This window comes from Eptatretus burgeri, chromosome 2 (genome assembly GCF_056783735.1).
Source record: "Eptatretus burgeri isolate ZD-2024b chromosome 2, Ebu_testis_v1, whole genome shotgun sequence".
NCBI lineage: Eukaryota > Metazoa > Chordata > Myxini > Myxiniformes > Myxinidae > Eptatretus > Eptatretus burgeri.
Genome location: NC_140962.1, coordinates 17563816 through 17583815, shown reverse-complemented (window position 1 = coordinate 17583815; position 20000 = coordinate 17563816). Strand labels below are relative to the sequence as shown.

At 40.6% G+C, this 20000-nt stretch overlaps 1 pseudogene across 1 annotated transcript in view; it reads right to left on the bottom strand.

The window, feature by feature from the left end:
- The window catches only part of LOC147031499 (caspase-3-like), a 47477-nt pseudogene that overhangs the window by 6516 nt on the left and 20961 nt on the right, over positions 1–20000 (bottom strand). The window contains exon 3 of the transcript XR_015050222.1: positions 7009–7484. The product of XR_015050222.1 is annotated as a caspase-3-like (transcript). The remainder of the gene's footprint in view (positions 1–7008; positions 7485–20000) is intronic.

Sequence of the window (20000 nt, the reverse complement as noted above, 5' to 3'; positions counted from 1 at the left end):
AGACTGGTAGAACAGTTCTCCCCACCAAGCTGCAGATGAAAGTCTGTAGGAGGCAAGGAACTTCGATGTGCCAAGGAAGTACTTTGTACGATGGAGGATGACCAGTTGGTGACTGGCCATGGAGGCCAACTTTGAAATGTGGTTTCCCCAAGAGTTTGAATGACTGAACTTTTTCAAGAGGACTGTTATGAAAGTATACGAGGGGTGTGTGAGATTTGGCTGGATTAAAAGACATATTCCAGGTGTTTGACCAGCTTGTGATTTTGTCAAAGACTGAAGAGAGGGAAGAGGCTGGAGTCTGCCTGTCTGAAGGATGAGAGATGTCACAGTAGAGGGTGGAGTCATCAGTGAATAGATAGAGGATTTTCCAGAGTCAGGGAGATAATTTATGAAGACCAGGAAAAGGACGAGGCCCAGAACACTGCTTTTGGGTACACCAGCATCGACACTGAGAGATGAAAGAATTCTGTTGAGAGCCACACGTTGGCTGTGAGAGTGGAGGAAGTCAGCAAGCCATGTGTGGAGTTGGCCTTGGATGCCATATGCCGAGAGTTTGGAGAGTAAGCTATGATGCCAGATTTTATCAAAAGCACGAGATATCTCCAGTGACGGCCCTGATCTCACCTTTGAGATTGAGGGCCTCCATCCATTGTTTGGCGAGGCAAAGCAGCATGTCCAACATGGATTGACCTGGTCTGAAAACAAATTGGTGATCTCGCATAGTTGTTGGAGAAAAGGAAGGATTTCATATCAACTGCGATGGTGAATTCCATGACCTTGATGATGATTGGAAGGAGGCTGTAGGTCCATAGATAAGGGAATCAGTTTTTGCATCTTTTATGTTATGCAGTGTTATTGGCCAATTTCCAAGCAGATGGAGGATGACCTCGGGCATATTATAGGATAAAAATGGCAGAGAGGATGTGCAAGAGCAGCAGAGCAGGTTTTTAGGACATGTGAGCTGATGCCGTCTGGTCCAGTTGCAGTCAGTCAGAGTTGAGGGTTGAAATAACCTTCTCCACCTTCTGAGGTGCAAAAGACACAGAGTCAAGGAACACTTGGGTATGGAGAGTGAGGGGTTGGAGAGACAATATTTGGAAGCAAACATAAAATTGAGGCATTCAGCCTTCTCACGAGTGGAGTCATATGTGGTGCCATTTGGAATGAGGGAAGGAATGGAAAGGGAGCATACACCAGGTTTCAGTGGAGGGAGCCAAGTTTGAAAGTTCATTTTTGAGGTTGGACAGATGTTGATTTCTGGCTCTCCTGAGAGTAGATAAACACTTGCGAACTTTTTGGTCAGATTTGCCTTCCAGGAAGAGAAGGCAAGTTCTTTCAGAGCAACTGCCTCACCACAGGATTCAGTGTATCATGGGCAGGGAGAAGGGGAGGATAATTGAAGATGAGATGGGATGAATCTGTGCATGAGAGAGAGCAGGTTTCTGTGGAAGATTTCTCAGGCTGAGTTAACATCAGGGCAGTAGATACAGTCTATCGAAAGTCTATACCCACTTTCAAAATTTTCACCTCTTGTTGCCTTCTTGCTTGGAATTAAATTGCATTAAATCAGACTTTTTCCACATTCATCATAACTCACAACTTCCAACTGAAAAACAAATTCTACAACTTTCAGAAAATTGATTTAAAATATAAAACAAGAATATCTTGGTTGGTTAAGTGTCCACCCTCTTACAATATAAATTGTAAATGAACTCAGGTGTAACCAGTCACCTTCAAAATCACACAGCAAGTTCATTGGCCTCCACCTGTGTTAATGTGTCATGATTCCGATCATTTCATAATAAAATCAGCTGTTCCTGTAGGTTTCCTCTGCTGGATTGTGCATTTCACAGCAAAAACTCAACCATGAGCTTCAAGGAGCCTTCAATTGTGGAAAGGCACAGATTAGCAGATAGGCATAAAAATATTTCAAAGACCTTGAATATCCCTTGGGGCACAGTTGAGACAATCAAAAAGAAGTGGAAGGCAGATGGTACCACAAAGACCCTGCCAAGATCAGGCCATCCATCCAAACTAGATGACCAAGCAAGAAGGAGATTGATCAGAGTGGCCACCAAGAGGCCAATGGCAACTTTGAAAGAGCTTCATGCCTTTATGGCAAAGACTGGTCACTGTGTGCATGTGACAACAATATCTGAAGGACTCCAAAAGTCTGGCCTGTACAGTGGGGTGGCAAGAAGGAAGCCAGAACTAAAAAAAGCCCACCTTGAGTCCCGTTTGAGGTGTGAAAAAAACCACTCCGAAGATTCTGAAGCCATGTGGCAAAAAGTTTTGTGGCCTGACGAAACCAAGATGGAACTTTTTGGCCTAAATACAAAATGTTACATTTGGCACAAATCCAGCACAGCACATCACATCACCTGAAGAACACCATCCATACTGTGAGGCATGGTGGCGGCAGCATCATGTTATGGGGATGTTTCTCATCTGCAGGGACTGGGGCACTTGTCAGGAATGAAGGGAAAATGGATGGAGCAAAATAGAGAGAAATCCTGTAGGAAAACCTGCTGCCCTCTGCAAGAAATCTGAAATTGGGATGGAAGTTCACCTTTCAGCATGACAATGACCCGAAGCACACAGCCAAATCTACACGGGAGTGCCGAAGGAACAAAAAGATAAATGTGCTTGAGTGGCCCAGTCAGAGCCCTGACTTAAATCCAATGGAAAATCTGTGGCATGACTTGAAGATTGCAGCTGTCTGTCAACGCTCCCCCCCCCACAAATTGACTGATCTTACATGTTTTTTTTTACAGAAGAATGGGCAAATATTGCCCAATCAAGGTGTGCAAGGTTGGTAGAAACCTATCCCAACAGACTCACAGCTGTATTTGCTGTCAAAGGTGCTTCCACCAAGTATTAACTTCGGGGGTGGGCACTTATCCAACCAAGATATTGTCGTTTTGTATTTTCAATTATTTTTCTGAAATTTGTGGAATTCGTTTTTCACTTGGAAGTTGTGGGTTATGATGTGTAAATAAAGGTGAAAAAAGTCTGATTTAATGCAATTTAATTTCAGGCTATAAGGCAGTGTTTCTCAACCGGGGTTCCGCGAGAAACTAATAAATAGGCTAATGTATTTTTGAGTCGTTTTTGTTTGATTTAATATTCGTAATTTATACAATTATAACAACCATAGGGAATGTATTTAACGATGTCTATATGGCGCCAGTGTGAAACCGCCCTCACTGGTTAGTGGACGTCCTGTACGCGGTGGATTCGTGTATCATTGAGTGACTGACTCAAGTACGGGACGCATGCAGTGTCCATCTATCTTCTCTGTGCTTCCAAATGCGAAGTCTCTCTCTCTCAAGGTTAGTTCTTCTGTTTACCTTTATTGCTTCAGCTTTATCTGTTTAAGTTTTGTTGATCAAGTTACATGAGGTGTGTTTTTTTTTTGATTTAAAAAAGATTTTTTTTTTGTGAATTAAAACCTCAGTGTGAGGTCTCAGAAACGAGCAGTATGTTTTTTTTTCATTGGCAATAAATTTGACAAAAAGGGGTCATGTTTTTCCTTAAACCAGGTATCCGAAAAAAATGTTATATTAACCACGTGAACTACGATAAAAATACAAAAGAGCGAGATATTAATAATGGTATGTTATAATTTTTATGCAGGGGTTCCCTGAGACATGAAAACTATTTCAAGGGTTCCACAAGGGTAAAAAGGTTGAGAAACGCTGCTATAAGGCAACAAAAGGTAAAAATGTTGAAAGGGCATGTAGACTTTCTTTCGGCAATGTATGGGAGACCAGTTCTGAAGAGAGATGGCTGCTTGCAGCCCCTGCCAATCTGCTCGAGTGAAATGCCAGACTCTGAGAAGAGCCAGAGAGATGTTGACTTTCACAAGCATATGATCAGATGAACAAATTGGAGCAGAGGAAGAGCAGGAGACATTTGCAGGAAAGTTAGTGATCCCCAAGTCCAGAATGGAGGATTTGCCATTTGGAGAAATCCAGGTTGGAAATTTCACAGACCGAGTGAGTCCAATGGAGTCACAGAAGTCTTTTGCTGAAGTGCCATGGTTGGTGAGAGAAGTACCAACACCCAGCCAATTTGCATGGTGGCAATTGAAATAATCACATATCAGGAAGAGAGTTGTGATGAGTGGTTAAAAGATGGTGTGTGTGTGTGTGTGTGTGTGTGTGTGTGTGTGTGTGTGTGTGTGTGTGTGTGTGTGTGTGTGTCAGTCCTCACTCATTAGGAAGATGGTACAACACAAATGAAGAGGTGGGAGCAGAGGGGAAGTCACAGCCAGAGGTACTGGGGATTGGGAGGTGTGAGGTCAGTATCAGGGTGGTGGGAAATTGAGTTATTGTTGTAAATTGTAACTCCGATATCTGGGTGTGGTTCAGGCCTATAAAATTGGAGGAGACAGTTGGGGAGAGACACGAAGGAGTCAGGGACGTCCTGTGGGAGGAAGGATTGTGGTAAACAGACGATGTCTTGTTCTTCAGCAGTGGCTTTGATTGAGAGGTCAGGCTGGAGTGGAGACCTCAGATGTTTGAGGAACGCACAGTTGGGTATTGGGAGTTGGCGGGGGGGCATTGGGAGGGTGCAAAATCGGGGGTGGGAAGGATCGAGTGTGTGGTTATTCTTGAAACTTCCAGTCTGCTGCTTTCCCCGTAATCAAAATTATAATCTCTGAGAAAATATTGCTCAAGATGGAGTCCATGTGTTTGATAAAGGGTCCACTGTCATGGTTCCTACTGATGTGTTGATAAATTACTCATGTTGAAAAACAAGGATGAATACAGAGCTCATCCTGAATGGCAAGCAATTGCTCATGAGCACCTTGTACTCACCTTGCATTTGTTTGGGGCGAGTAATACTGATTCTACCCTCTCGTATCTAACTGCTCCTGGATACTAGTTGTCTTTTTCACTTGAGAAGGTGGTGACATCAGTGCATGTCCTAAAAACCTGCTCTGCTGCTTTTGTTCATCCTCTTGCAGCTCTATTCAATTCTCTCTGGGTCAGTTTCCATCTGCCTAGAAGTTAGCAAACATCACTGCAATACACAAACATGGTGGAAAAACGGATTCTCTTAACTACAGGCCCATTACCTTGCTTCCAAATATAAGCAAGGTCATGGAATATGTCATTGCAGTTGACATCAAATCCTTCCTTTTGTCCAACGGCCTCATCTCAGATCATCAGTTCGCTTTCAGACCCAGTGAGTACATCCTGAATATGCTGCTTCGACTCTCCCAACAATGGATGGAAGCCCTCAATCTCAGACGTGAGAGCAGGGCAGTCTCTGGGAATATCTTGAGTATTTCAGAGTTTGGCACCACACCTTGATCTCCAAACTCTCTGCTTATGCCATCCAAGGACACCTCAAGGATCATGGAATTCCTCCACTCCAGTGGTCAGCATGTAGCTTTCAAGGGGATCCTCTAATCTCCTCTCCCTCTGTCTTGGGCCCAGTCATGTTCCTCATCTTTCATCAGTCATCTGATTCCCTGTAAAATCCTGCTTCCCTCTTTGCTGAAGATTCCACCATCTGCCGTGTCATTTCTCATCCTTTAGACAGGCAGACAGCAGCCTCGTCCCACTCTGCAGACCTGGATATAACTAGAAACTGGTTCAACACTTCAGTCTTTCAACCCAAACAAATCCCACACACTCACCCTGTAACTCCGAAAGGGCTGTCTAGGAAGTGGATGGGAGGGTTTGCCAAACAAACCACTTGAATAGGTTAAATCACTCAAACTTTAAGTCTCACCATCAGCCATGATATTTCTTGGGCAGATCATATTTCCAAGATGGTCTCCAAAGCCAACTCGGCATCCTCCATCATGCAAGATCTTTTTTTGGCCAATCAACTTTTGACAACCTAGAAGGCCTTCACCCGCAGTTTGATGGAGTACTGCTCTCCCCTTTGGGCTGAAATCCCTGACTTACACCTTGTCCTGACTTATTGATAGAAAGCAAGGCCCTCAAAATTATTGGGATCTCCCATGACAAAGCTGAGTATCAAGGCCTGTTACTTTCACATCACAGATAGGTTGGTGGCCTCTCTGTAATATACGGCTTCCTTTTTGATCTTGCACCCTACCTCTAAGCTCTGCCCCTCCCAGGTTTCTGTGGGGCACACACGTTTTTCCAGTAACCCTCTTCTTGTTAAACTCCCAAAATCCAAGCTCACGACTCCCCTCCATTCATTTGTTCCTCTTTTATCTTGCTTGTGGAACAAACTTCCCCAGTCTGTTGAATCCCCTTCTTCCCTCCAGGCCTTCAAAACAGCAGTTCACCACGATCTCAGGTCATACCTCATCCATACTCGAGATTTCTCTGACCCCAAATGGCCCCATTCCCAAGCACTCCATTTTCCATGTTATTGTAATTCCATCCTGCCCCCCACCCCCTTCTCTCTCATTTATGTTCCTTTGTTAGTTGTCAGTTGGTTCCTTTTCTATTTCATTCCAACTTTCCCCCTTCCTCTACACTACATGCTGTGTTTCAGCTGATGTGCAGCTTGTTCACCCCCATGTGTTCTTTTCCCCTCTGCATTATCTCACTCTCACTTCAACTCTGCTGTTGATGTTTCCCTCTTTCCATTATGTTTCAGCTCTTCCACAGCTTCAGTCATGTATACAAAAAAAGTGCAGCTCATATGACATTGTGTTGGACCAACTGATTATTTATGAGTTGTAGACTGGGTCTTTTTGTTGAAGAATGAGCTCATGTCAATCATTATAATATAATAAAGGTGTGCTAACATTGTAACATACCAAAGTAAAGGTGAAGCAAGGTTTGAGAAGAATTTATTTTCATCAAAGTACAATGCCCCTCAGCCAATGATGAGATGAGGTCCTGACTTCCAATCTATTTCCTTCAGAGGAATCAATAAAAATAATCGTGAAAAAGAAAAGCAATTTATACTGGTTCAACTTTTACTTTAAGATTTATTACAAGCATCCACCTCTCTAAGCACACATTTAAATGTCAAACTCTGAAACTAGTGAATGCGTAGTCGACTACATACCTGTATCTGGGGTCATTCAGCATCCCACACAAGGTCTGGATAAACCATGTACCATCTCTTTTGCTGGAAAAGAATAATAACCAAGGACAGTGGCAAGATATCAAGCAAGATATCAGCATCAAAAGGAATGGCTGTTGTGTCTCCAGGCCCATCTTTGTCGAGGTCTTCAGGTTGTGGAATAATGCATCGTGGTTGTTCCTGGTTACCCTGGCAAGCCTGTATGATAAACACGTTTGGTTTCTCAATGAGGCCAGCACAGTTGTGTCCAGCAACAGTGGAGGTGAGGCTCCGTCGCAACACTTTTTTGCCATCAACTCCTAACACACAGCGATCTTCCCCATGTGACAGGATGCAGCAAAAGAAGGCACAGAATTGAGAGTGATTCCACTTTGCAAGTTTCTTCAACTCCTCAAGCATATTATCCGAAGTCAGATTTTCATGGACTTCCACTTGAAAATGAGATCTGTAAACGTTTGCTTCAGTTTATCTGCAGCAGAAGAGAAACAAAAAAATGCATTAGGACCAAGACGAACACAACCCTTCAGGCACCAGTATTTCAAACTTCATTGACAATTATAACAATGTTTTTTTAAACAAGCAACATGTACCATCAAGACCCTGCAAAGATCAGGCTGTCCCTCTAAAAAATCGAAATTCTTTGGCATGACTTGAAGATTGCTGTCCATCAATGCTCCCTACGCAACTTGACTGAGCTTGAACAGCTTTGTACAAAAGAATGGGCAAATATTGCCCAATCAAGGTGTGCAAAGTTGGTCGAGACCTATTCCAACAGATTCGCAGCTGTAATTGCTGTCAAAGCAAAGCAAACAAAGCAATGAAAGCAATGCTGTCAAAAGAACTCTTCCGGTTCTTGGTTTGGAGCGTCGGCAGGTCTCTTTCAGGGCTCTCTGCTGAGGATCCCAAAGTTAAGTTTCTGGTCGTTATCTGTCCCGTTTTAACTGTTTATTTTCTCATATACATGTTACTGTGTGTTCCTGGTTTGGTTTTGTTTCAAAAATCGTGCTATTTTGTGAGTTTTCTTCGACCTTGTCTTACCCGGTTGCTTGAGGCCTACCCATCCTTCCCCTCTTGGTGAACGATAGTGTTTATTTGTATTTTCTCCCCATTACCTTCATTTCCTATCTTCCCCACTTTCCCAATGTTCCCCATCCCTCCCAACAAAACACTCTTTCTTGTCTTAAATCCCCCCCCCAAAAAAACTACCTTTCTCCTTGCACACTCACGAGTCCCAATCCTTATTCTTCTTCTTCCTGCCGGCACACCATCTTTATTCTATTGATCTGACCCTCTCGCCATGACCTTCACGATTTCTTCTGACAACCTTCCATTCCCGAATCGTACCTCATCTTCAAAAAGCCAGCAAAAAATAATAATCTTCCTTGAATCCTTTCTCTCGATACACCTCCTGTAACCATGTGTCTGTCCATTCTTCCTGGTACTTTTCATCGACCCAGAAGCTTCACACTGCGTTTACCGTTCCAAATTCACCACACACTTCCACGATTTTACTTCAAACTTCCCTTTTCCGAATGTTATGCAATCCTGATTTAAAATAAATAATTTCACTTGACTATACACCTCCCAGAGCCAAGTGCGCCTCTCATAACCATGTGATCTGTTTCCACCCCCTGCATTTACCGATCCAATTTCACCATTCAACTCACGATTTTTTCCACACCACTTCCATGACCTAATCTGATGAAAACTCTCTCAAACAATAATAATAATGCTTCATCTTCCTCTTTCGCATGAGTGGTACTCTTTACTGTATCATAATGTACTACTATTTAAACAGACTGCTCTCAATTCGACCTTTCCTTCATATCTTGCCTCAAAAATCCATGAAAACTCTCTAAAACAATAATAATAATGATTAAAACTGGTAAACCAGTAATCCCGGGCTTCAAGGCGTGCCTCCATTTTAACAATTTTTCAACACCATCACCCTGTCACATGATATGGGTTTTCCGAGTTTGAAAGTTAGTTCAAGTCTGCAATGTGGCCCAGCTACGGGGTCCCTCAAGTTATATCAATGAAGGATTGAAAAGCCCATAGCAATACATGATAGAGAAAGAAACTTCACATTGGACAAATCGAGGCTGGACAAATTTTCAAGTCCCCCAAAAAGTCCAATAACTCCACATTTGCATATTAATGTAAATGGCGAACTTGTAGAACGTTAAAATATCTTCCAGAATGTGTGGTCACTTTTTGTCTATCTTCTTTGGTTTTCATTTTACGACATGTCAAAAATGGGTGATTTTAAACTTTGGGGGGCTCTGAGGCCTCACTGGGGTAAAATACAGACATAGTGTAAACATATTTGGAATACCCTCTTCAAGGCCTATCAGAATCTGTCATTAAATTTTTTAACTCTCATTTGCATATTTGGCATATTTAATGAGGCGAATCGGCATCATTTTAGTCATATAAATAATGTAACAATTTCGACGAAATTAACAACTTAACATTGCAATGGAACCTTGCAAATGTGTGCAAAAGTTTGAGGCTGTCGTATTACCCCTTCTGGAGAAGAAGATGTTTTTAGGTTTTGGAGAAAATCCAATATGGCCGCCATACCACGTGACCGACGTCATCAAAATTTTTAAAGTATAAACCTCAGGTGGAGAGTTATTAAATGGATAAGTTTCATTGAATTTACTCCAAGCGTTGTTTTCATTTTATGACATTTCAAAAGTGGGTCATTTTCAACTTTGGGGGGCGCTGGGGGCTCACTGGGGTCAAATACAGACATCGTATAAATATATTGAGAGTCCCCTGTTTATGTACTATCTAAATCTGTCATTAAATTTTTTCAACTCTCATTTGCATATTTTGCATATTTAATGAGGCGAATCGGCATCATTTAAAATCATATAAATTAAATAACGATTTCAACCAAATTAACAACTTTACATTCCCAAGCTACTTAGCAAATGTGTGCAAAAGATTGAGGCTGTCTGATTATCCCTTCTGGAGAAGAAGATGTCTTTAGGTTTTGGATAAAATCCAATATGGCCACCATACCACGTGACCTACGTCATCAAATGTTTCCTAGTATAAACTTCAGGTGGTGAGTAATAATCATGTTAAGTTTCGTTGAATTTCATCCGACAGTTTTCCCTCCAGATCCGCCACAAAATCGGTCAGCAGAACATAAAAACGCCGTTAATAATAATAATAACTAGAACTGCCACTTTATAACTGCTGGCAGTGATGACCGGGTACCCAGTCCATCCGCCATTGACACAACTGATACAACATGAGACTTAAATCATAGTCGCAAAGTTTCGCATTTATCGGATAAGCGGTGCCAGAGAAAACATTATTTAATGGTGATACAACCACAGGCCTGCTTCGAGACGGCGCGGAACAGACGAGTTACGAACCGGGCAGCACAAAGCGTTCAATTTCCTTATTACTGGCGAACAGATTCAAATAATTAAATAATTCTGGCTGCCAAACCGCATGACCGATCAGGTTGAAATTTTAAACGTTTGTTTCGCATGTCGGCTAAATTACAAATGTGAAGTTTCGTATATATAGAAGCAGTGGTTCCAGAGTAAACATTAATTAATATTTATCCTTCAATCCAAGATGGCGGCCAAACCATGTGACTTATGACGTCATAATTTTCAACACATGTGCAAACACGAATGTAGACGATAAGCGCAAATTTTCGCTTCGCTAGGTTAAGCAGTTCCAGAGAAAACATTATTTAATATTTTTCTTAAAACCAACATGGCTGCCAAACCCTGGGCCCGATCGCGTTGAAATTTCAAACCCTCATTCCGCATGAGCGTTCCACCATAAACTTGATGTTTCACATTTATTGATGCAGTAGTTCCAGAGTAAACATTAATTAATATTTTTCCTTCAATCCACGATGGCTGCCAAACGTTGCGTCGTACCTCAAAAGGGGGTGAGAACTTTTTATTCGTCATGGAGAGGCGGTCATAGTGGTGGAGTTTCGCCTGGATCTGTTCAGTCCTTTCAGAGAAAAATACGTTTAAAGATATTATTTTTTAATCCAAGATGGCTGACGAACCATGTGACCTATGACATTACAAATTTAAATTCTGCTTCCAACTGGGTATTGGAACACGTTTCTGAAGTTTCGTGTTAATCGGTAAAGGTGCGTTTTTCTATCCAAGATGGCCGCCAAACCATGTGACGTGTGACATCATAATTTTTACCACGCATGCACAGACAAAGGTAGATGATAATTACAAATTTTCGATTCGTTTGGTTAAGCGGTTCCAGAGAAAACATTATTTAATATTTTTCTTAAATCCAAGATGGCGGCCAAACCATGCGACTTATCAATTCTAAATTAACAAACCTATATCGCCTTCCTGTCCTGAATATAGTTCTGAAATCTCCCCTTCATTGGGCCAACGCTTCTGGAGAAGAAGATGTTTGAAGGTTTTCGGGTTTTTTCAAGATGGCCGCCAAACCATGTGACCGATCAAGAACAAATTAACAAACTTGAGAAAGGACCTCATGGGGAATATATGTGTGAAGTTTCGTCTTAATCTGTCTTGCCCTTCTGGAGAAGAAGATTTTTAAAATTTATTCATTTTCAATCCAAGATGGCTGCCGAACCTTGTGACCAATGATATCATAAATTTAAATTCTGCTTTCCATCGTCGACCCGAACAAGTGTGTGAAGTTTCTTGAAAATCGGATAAGGTCTATTTTTCTATCCAAGATGGCCGCCAAACCATGTGACTTCTGAGGTAAAATTTCTTACCATGTATGCAGACTTGAGGGAGGAAGGCAATTGTAAATTTTCGCTTCGATGGCTTATGAAATACCAGAGAAAACATTATTTAATATTTTTCTTAAATCCAACATGGCGGCCAAACCATGTGACGTATCACTTCGAAATTAACAAACTTGCATCGCATACATGTCACGAATATAGTTGTGAAATCTCGCCTTCATGGGACCAGCGCTTCTGGAGAAGAAGATGTTTGAAGGTTTTAGTGTTTTTTCAAGATGGCCGCCAAACCATGTGACGTATCAACAACAAATTAACAAACTTGAAAGAGAACATCAGGGAGAATGTACGTGTAAAGTTTCGCCTTAATCTGTCCAGCCCTTCTGGAGAAGAAGATTTTTTTTTAATAAACACTAAAAAACAAGATGGCGGCCGAATTACGTCATCGATGACGTCAAGAAAAACATTTTCGTCAGTGATTTTAGGCGTAGATGATGCTCAGAATTTTTCAGATTTTTCCTATACGGCGTTCTACTTGACGAATTTTCACCGGTATATCGCTTCACCTATGACGTCATGAAAAATCACACGTGTTCCCCATAGGGAGCTTAGTAAAATGTATCAAGAGAAAAATTTTTCCATTGCACGGTTTCCGAGATACAGATGTCCAAAGTTTATCGTTTTTTTCAAGATGGCGCCCGCACCACATGACCAATGACGTCATAATTATAACGTGATTGTGCTATCAAAAAAGATACATACTGTGGTGAAAATTTTGTGTCGATCGGACTTAGTATCCCAGAGAAAATGATTTTTAAAGCGAAAAAGGGTGCAAAATGCCGGCGGAAAAAGAAAAATAATAATAAACAGAAGAAAAACAATAGGGTACCCTGTACTGACAGGGTACCCTAACTAGAACTGCCACTTTATAACTGCTGGCAGTGATGACCGGGTACCCAGTCCGTCCGCCTTTGACACAACTGACACAACGTGAGACTTAAATCATAGTCGCAAAGTTTCGCATTTATCGGATAAGCGGTGCCAGAGAAAACATTATTTAATGGTGATACAAACACAGGCCTGCTTCGAGACGGCGCGGAACAGACGAGTTACGAACCGGGCAGCACAAAGCGTTCAATTTCCTTATTACTGGCGACCAGATTCAAATAATTAAATAATTCTGGCTGCCAAACCACACGGCCGATCAGGTTTAAATTTTAAACTTTTGTTTCACATGTAGCCTAAATTATAAATATGAAGTTTCGCATATATAGACGTAGTGGTTCCAGAGTAAACATGAATTAATATTTATCCTTCAATCTAAGATGGCGGCCAAACCATGTGACTTGTGACCTCATAATTTTTACCATGTATGCAGATATCAGGGAGGATGACAGCCGCAAATTTTCGCTTTGATAGGTTAAGCAGTTCCAGAGAAAACATTATTTAATATTTTTCTTAAATTCAACATGGCTGCCAAACCATGTGACCTATCAATTAGAAATTAACAAACTTGTATTCCCTACTCATGTGCAATAGGGGTGTGAAGTTTCCCCTTGATCAGATCAGGTGTTCTGGAGAAGAAGATGTTTGAAGGTTTTAAGGTAAATTCAAGATGGCCGCCAAACCATGTGCCCAATCAAGAACAAATTAACAAACTTGAGAAAGGACCTCATGGGGAATATATCTGTGAAGTTTCGGCTTAATCTGTCTTGCCCTTCTGGAGAAGAAGATTTTTAAAATTTATTCATTTTCAATCCAAGATGGCTGACGAACCATGTGACCTATGACATCAGAAATTTATATTCTGCTTCCAACTGGGTATTGGAACACGGTTGTAAAGTTTCGTGTTAATCGGTAAAGGTGCGTTTTTCTATCCAAGATGGCCGCCAAACCATGTGACGTGTGATGTCATAATTTTTACCATGCGTGCATACACGATGGTAGATGATAATTAGAAATTTTCGATTCGTTTGGTTCAGCGGTTCCAGATAAAACATTATTTAATATTTTTCTTAAATCCAAGATGGCGGCCAAACCGTCTAACGTATCAATTCGAAATTAACAAACTTATATCGCCTACGTGTCCCGAATATAGTTCTGAAATCTCCCCTTCATCCGACCAACGCTTCTGGAGAAGAAGATGTTTGAAGGTTTTAGGGTTTTTTCAAGATGGCCGCCGAACCATGTGACCGATCAAGAACAAATTAACAAACTTGAGAAAGGACCTCATGGGGAATATATATGTGAAGTTTCGTCTTCATCTGTCTTGCCCTTCTGGAGAAGAAGATTTTTAAAATTTATTCATTTTCAATCCAAGATGGCTGCCGAACCTTGTGACCTATGATATCATAAATTTAAATTCTGCTTTCCATCGTCGACCCGAACAAGTGTGTGAAGTTTCGTGTAAATCGGATAAAGTCTATTTTTCTATCCAAGATGGCCGCCAAACCATGTGACTTCTGAGGTAAAATTTTTTTACCATGTATGCAGACTTGAGGGAGGAAGGCACTTGCAAATTTTCGCTTTGATGGCTTATGAAATACCAGAGAAAACATTATTTAATATTTTTCTTAAATCCAACATGGCGGCCAAACCATGTGACCTATCACTTTGAAATTAACAAACTTGCATCGCATACATGTCACGAATATAGTTCTGAAATCTCGCCTTCATTGGACCAGCGCTTCTGGAGAAGAAGATGTTTGAAGGTTTTAAGGTTTTTTCAAGATGGCCGCCAAACCATGTGACGTATCAACAACAAATTAACAAACTTGAAAGAGGACCTCAGGGGGAATGTGCCTGTAAAGTTTCGCCTCAATCTGCACAGCCGTTCTGGAGAAGAAGATTTAAAAAAAAAAACACAAAAAAACAAGATGGCGGCCGAATTACGTCACTGATGACGTCAAAATATTTTTTTTCTACGATGAATTTTTGTGTAGATGATGCTCAAGAAATTTCAAATTTTTGCCATGTGGCGTTCTACTTGACGAATTTTTACTGGGATACCTCTTCACTGATGACGTCACGAAAAATCACACGTATTCCCGAGAGGGAGCTTGTTCAAATGTATCAAGCGAAATTTTTTTACACTAGAAGGTTTCCGAGATACAGAGGTCCAAAGTTGATCTGTTTTTTCAAGATGGCGCCCGTACCACGTGACCTATGACGTCATAATTATCAATTATGTATGCTATCAAAAAAGATACATATCTGGTGAAAATTTTGTATCGATTGGTCTTACCATTTCTGAGAAAATGGCATTTAAAGCGAAAAAGGGTGCAAAATGCCGGCGGAAAAAGAAAAATAATAATAAACAGAAGAAAAACAATAGGGTACCCTGTACTGACAGGGTACCCTAACTAGAACTGCCACTTTATAACTGCTGGCAGTGATGACCGGGTACCCAGTCCGTCCGCCTTTGACACAACTGACACAACGTGAGACTTAAATCATAGTCGCAAAGTTTCGCATTTATCGGATAAGCGGTGCCAGAGAAAACATTATTTAATGGTGATACAAACACAGGCCTGCTTCGAGACGGCGCGGAACAGACGAGTTACGAACCGGGCAGCACAAAGCGTTCAATTTCCTTATTACTGGCGACCAGATTCAAATAATTAAATAATTCTGGCTGCCAAACCACACGACCGATCAGGTTGAAATTTTAAACTTTTGTTTCACATGTAGCCTAAATTATAAATATGAAGTTTCGCATATATAGAAGTAGTGGTTCCAGAGTAAACATGAATTAATATTTATCCTTCAATCTAAGATGGCGGCCAAACCATGTGACTTGTGACCTCATAATTTTTACCATGTATGCAGATATCATGGAGGATGACAGACGCAAATTTTCGCTTCGATAGGTTAAGCAGTTCCAGAGAAAACATTATTTAATATTTTTCTTAAATTCAACATGGCTGCCAAACCATGTGACCTATCAATTAGAAATTAACAAACTTGTATTCCCTACTCATGTGCAATAGGGGTGTGAAGTTTCCCCTTGATCAGATCAGGTGTTCTGGAGAAGAAGATGTTTGAAGGTTTTAAGGTAAATTCAAGATGGCCGCCAAACCATGTGACCAATCAAGAACAAATTAACAAACTTGAGAAAGGACCTCATGGGGAATATATGTGTGAAGTTTCGGCTTAATCTGTCTTGCCTTTCTGGAGAAGAAGATTTTTAAAATTTATTCATTTTCAATCCAAGATGGCTGACGAACCATGTGACCTATGACATCAGAAATTTATATTCTGCTTCCAACTGGGTATTGGAACACGTTTGTAAAGTTTCGTGTTAATCGGTAAAGGTGCGTTTTTCTATCCAAGATGGCCGCCAAACCATGTGACGTGTGATGTCATAATTTTTACCATGCGTGCATACACGATGGTAGATGATAATTAGAAATTTTCGATTCGTTTGGTTCAGCGGTTCCAGAGAAAACATTATTTAATATTTTTCTTAAATCCAAGATGGCGGCCAAACCGTCTAACGTATCAATTCGAAATTAACAAACTTATATCGCCTACGTGTCCCGAATATAGTTCTGAAATCTCGCCTTCATCCGACCAGCGCTTCTGGAGAAGAAGATGTTTGAAGGTTTTAGGGTTGGTGTCAAGATGGCCGCCGAACCATGTGACCGATCAAGAACAAATTAACAAACTTGAGAAAGGACCTCATGGGGAATATATGTGTGAAGTTTCGTCTTCATCTGTCTTGCCCTTCTGGAGAAGAAGATTTTTAAAATTTATTCATTTTCAATCCAAGATGGCTGCCGAACCTTGTGACCTATGATATCATAAATTTAAATTCTGCTTTCCATCGTCGACCCGAACAAGTGTGTGAAGTTTCGTGTAAATCGGATAAAGTCTATTTTTCTATCCAAGATGGCCGCCAAACCATGTGACTTCTGAGGTAAAATTTTTTTACCATGTATGCAGACTTGAGGGAGGAAGGCACTTGCAAATTTTCGCTTTGATGGCTTATGAAATACCAGAGAAAACATTATTTAATATTTTTCTTAAATCCAACATGGCGGCCAAACCATGTGACCTATCACTTTGAAATTAACAAACTTGCATCGCATACATGTCACGAATATAGTTCTGAAATCTCGCCTTCATTGGACCAGCGCTTCTGGAGAAGAAGATGTTTGAAGGTTTTAAGGTTTTTTCAAGATGGCCGCCAAACCATGTGACGTATCAACAACAAATTAACAAACTTGAAAGAGGACCTCAGGGGGAATGTGCCTGTAAAGTTTCGCCTCAATCTGCACAGCCGTTCTGGAGAAGAAGATTTTTTAAAAAACACAAAAAAACAAGATGGCGGCCGAATTACGTCACTGATGACGTCAAAATATTTTTTTCTACGATGAATTTTTGTGTAGATGATGCTCAAGAAATTTCAAATTTTTGCCATGTGGCGTTCTACTTGACGAATTTTTACTGGGATACCTCTTCACTGATGACGTCACGAAAAATCACACGTATTCCCGAGAGGGAGCTTGTTCAAATGTATCAAGCGAAATTTTTTTACACTAGAAGGTTTCCGAGATACAGAGGTCCAAAGTTGATCTGTTTTTTCAAGATGGCGCCCGTATCACGTGACCTATGACGTCATAATTATCAATTATGTATGCTATCAAAAAAGATACATATCTGGTGAAAATTTTGTGTCGATTGGTCTTACCATTTCTGAGAAAATGGCATTTAAAGCGAAAAAAACTGGAAATTTTGCAAATTTACGGCGGAAGAAAAATAATAATAAAAATAATAATAATAATAATAAACAGAAGAAAAACAATAGGTTATCCAGTCCATTTGACTGGATACCCTAATAACTGGAACTGCCACTTTATAACTGCTGGCAGTGATGACCGGGTACCCAGTCCATCCGCCATTGACACAACTGATACAACATGAGACTTAAATCATAGTCGCAAAGTTTCGCATTTATCGGATAAGCGGTGCCAGAGAAAACATTATTTAATGGTGATACAACCACAGGCCTGCTTCGAGACGGCGCGGAACAGACGAGTTACGAACCGGGCAGCACAAAGCGTTCAATTTCCTTATTACTGGCGAACAGATTCAAATAATTAAATAATTCTGGCTGCCAAACCGCATGACCGATCAGGTTGAAATTTTAAACGTTTGTTTCGCATGTCGGCTAAATTACAAATGTGAAGTTTCGTATATATAGAAGCAGTGGTTCCAGAGTAAACATTAATTAATATTTATCCTTCAATCCAAGATGGCGGCCAAACCATGTGACTTATGACGTCATAATTTTCAACACATGTGCAAACACGAATGTAGACGATAAGCGCAAATTTTCGCTTCGCTAGGTTAAGCAGTTCCAGAGAAAACATTATTTAATATTTTTCTTAAAACCAACATGGCTGCCAAACCCTGGGCCCGATCGCGTTGAAATTTCAAACCCTCATTCCGCATGAGCGTTCCACCATAAACTTGATGTTTCACATTTATTGATGCAGTAGTTCCAGAGTAAACATTAATTAATATTTTTCCTTCAATCCACGATGGCTGCCAAACGTTGCGTCGTACCTCAAAAGGGGGTGAGAACTTTTATTCGTCATGGAGAGGCGGTCATAGTGGTGGAGTTTCGCCTGGATCTGTTCAGTCCTTTCAGAGAAAAATACGTTTAAAGATATTATTTTTTAATCCAAGATGGCTGACGAACCATGTGACCTATGACATTACAAATTTAAATTCTGCTTCCAACTGGGTATTGGAACACGTTTCTGAAGTTTCGTGTTAATCGGTAAAGGTGCGTTTTTCTATCCAAGATGGCCGCCAAACCATGTGACGTGTGACATCATAATTTTTACCACGCATGCACAGACAAAGGTAGATGATAATTACAAATTTTCGATTCGTTTGGTTAAGCGGTTCCAGAGAAAACATTATTTAATATTTTTCTTAAATCCAAGATGGCGGCCAAACCATGCGACTTATCAATTCTAAATTAACAAACCTATATCGCCTTCCTGTCCTGAATATAGTTCTGAAATCTCCCCTTCATTGGGCCAACGCTTCTGGAGAAGAAGATGTTTGAAGGTTTTCGGGTTTTTTCAAGATGGCCGCCAAACCATGTGACCGATCAAGAACAAATTAACAAACTTGAGAAAGGACCTCATGGGGAATATATGTGTGAAGTTTCGTCTTAATCTGTCTTGCCCTTCTGGAGAAGAAGATTTTTAAAATTTATTCATTTTCAATCCAAGATGGCTGCCGAACCTTGTGACCAATGATATCATAAATTTAAATTCTGCTTTCCATCGTCGACCCGAACAAGTGTGTGAAGTTTCTTGAAAATCGGATAAGGTCTATTTTTCTATCCAAGATGGCCGCCAAACCATGTGACTTCTGAGGTAAAAATTTTTACCATGTATGCAGACTTGAGGGAGGAAGGCAATTGCAAATTTTCGCTTCGATGGCTTATGAAATACCAGAGAAAACATTATTTAATATTTTTCTTAAATCCAACATGGCGGCCAAACCATGTGACGTATCACTTCGAAATTAACAAACTTGCATCGCATACATGTCACGAATATAGTTGTGAAATCTCGCCTTCATGGGACCAGCGCTTCTGGAGAAGAAGATGTTTGAAGGTTTTAGTGTTTTTTCAAGATGGCCGCCAAACCATGTGACGTATCAACAACAAATTAACAAACTTGAAAGAGAACATCAGGGGGAATGTACGTGTAAAGTTTCGCCTTAATCTGTCCAGCCCTTCTGGAGAAGAAGATTTTTTTTAATAAACACTAAAAACAAGATGGCGGCCGAATTACGTCATCGATGACGTCAAGAAAAACATTTTCGTCAGTGATTTTAGGCGTAGATGATGCTCAGAATTTTTCAGATTTTTCCTATACGGCGTTCTACTTGACGAATTTTCACCGGTATATCGCTTCACCTATGACGTCATGAAAAATCACACGTGTTCCCCATAGGGAGCTTAGTAAAATGTATCAAGAGAAAAATTTTTCCATTGCACGGTTTCCGAGATACAGATGTCCAAAGTTTATCGTTTTTTTCAAGATGGCGCCCGCACCACATGACCAATGACGTCATAATTATAACGTGATTGTGCTATCAAAAAAGATACATACTGTGGTGAAAATTTTGTGTCGATCGGACTTAGTATCCCAGAGAAAATGATTTTTAAAGCGAAAAAGGGTGCAAAATGCCGGCGGAAAAAGAAAAATAATAACTAGAA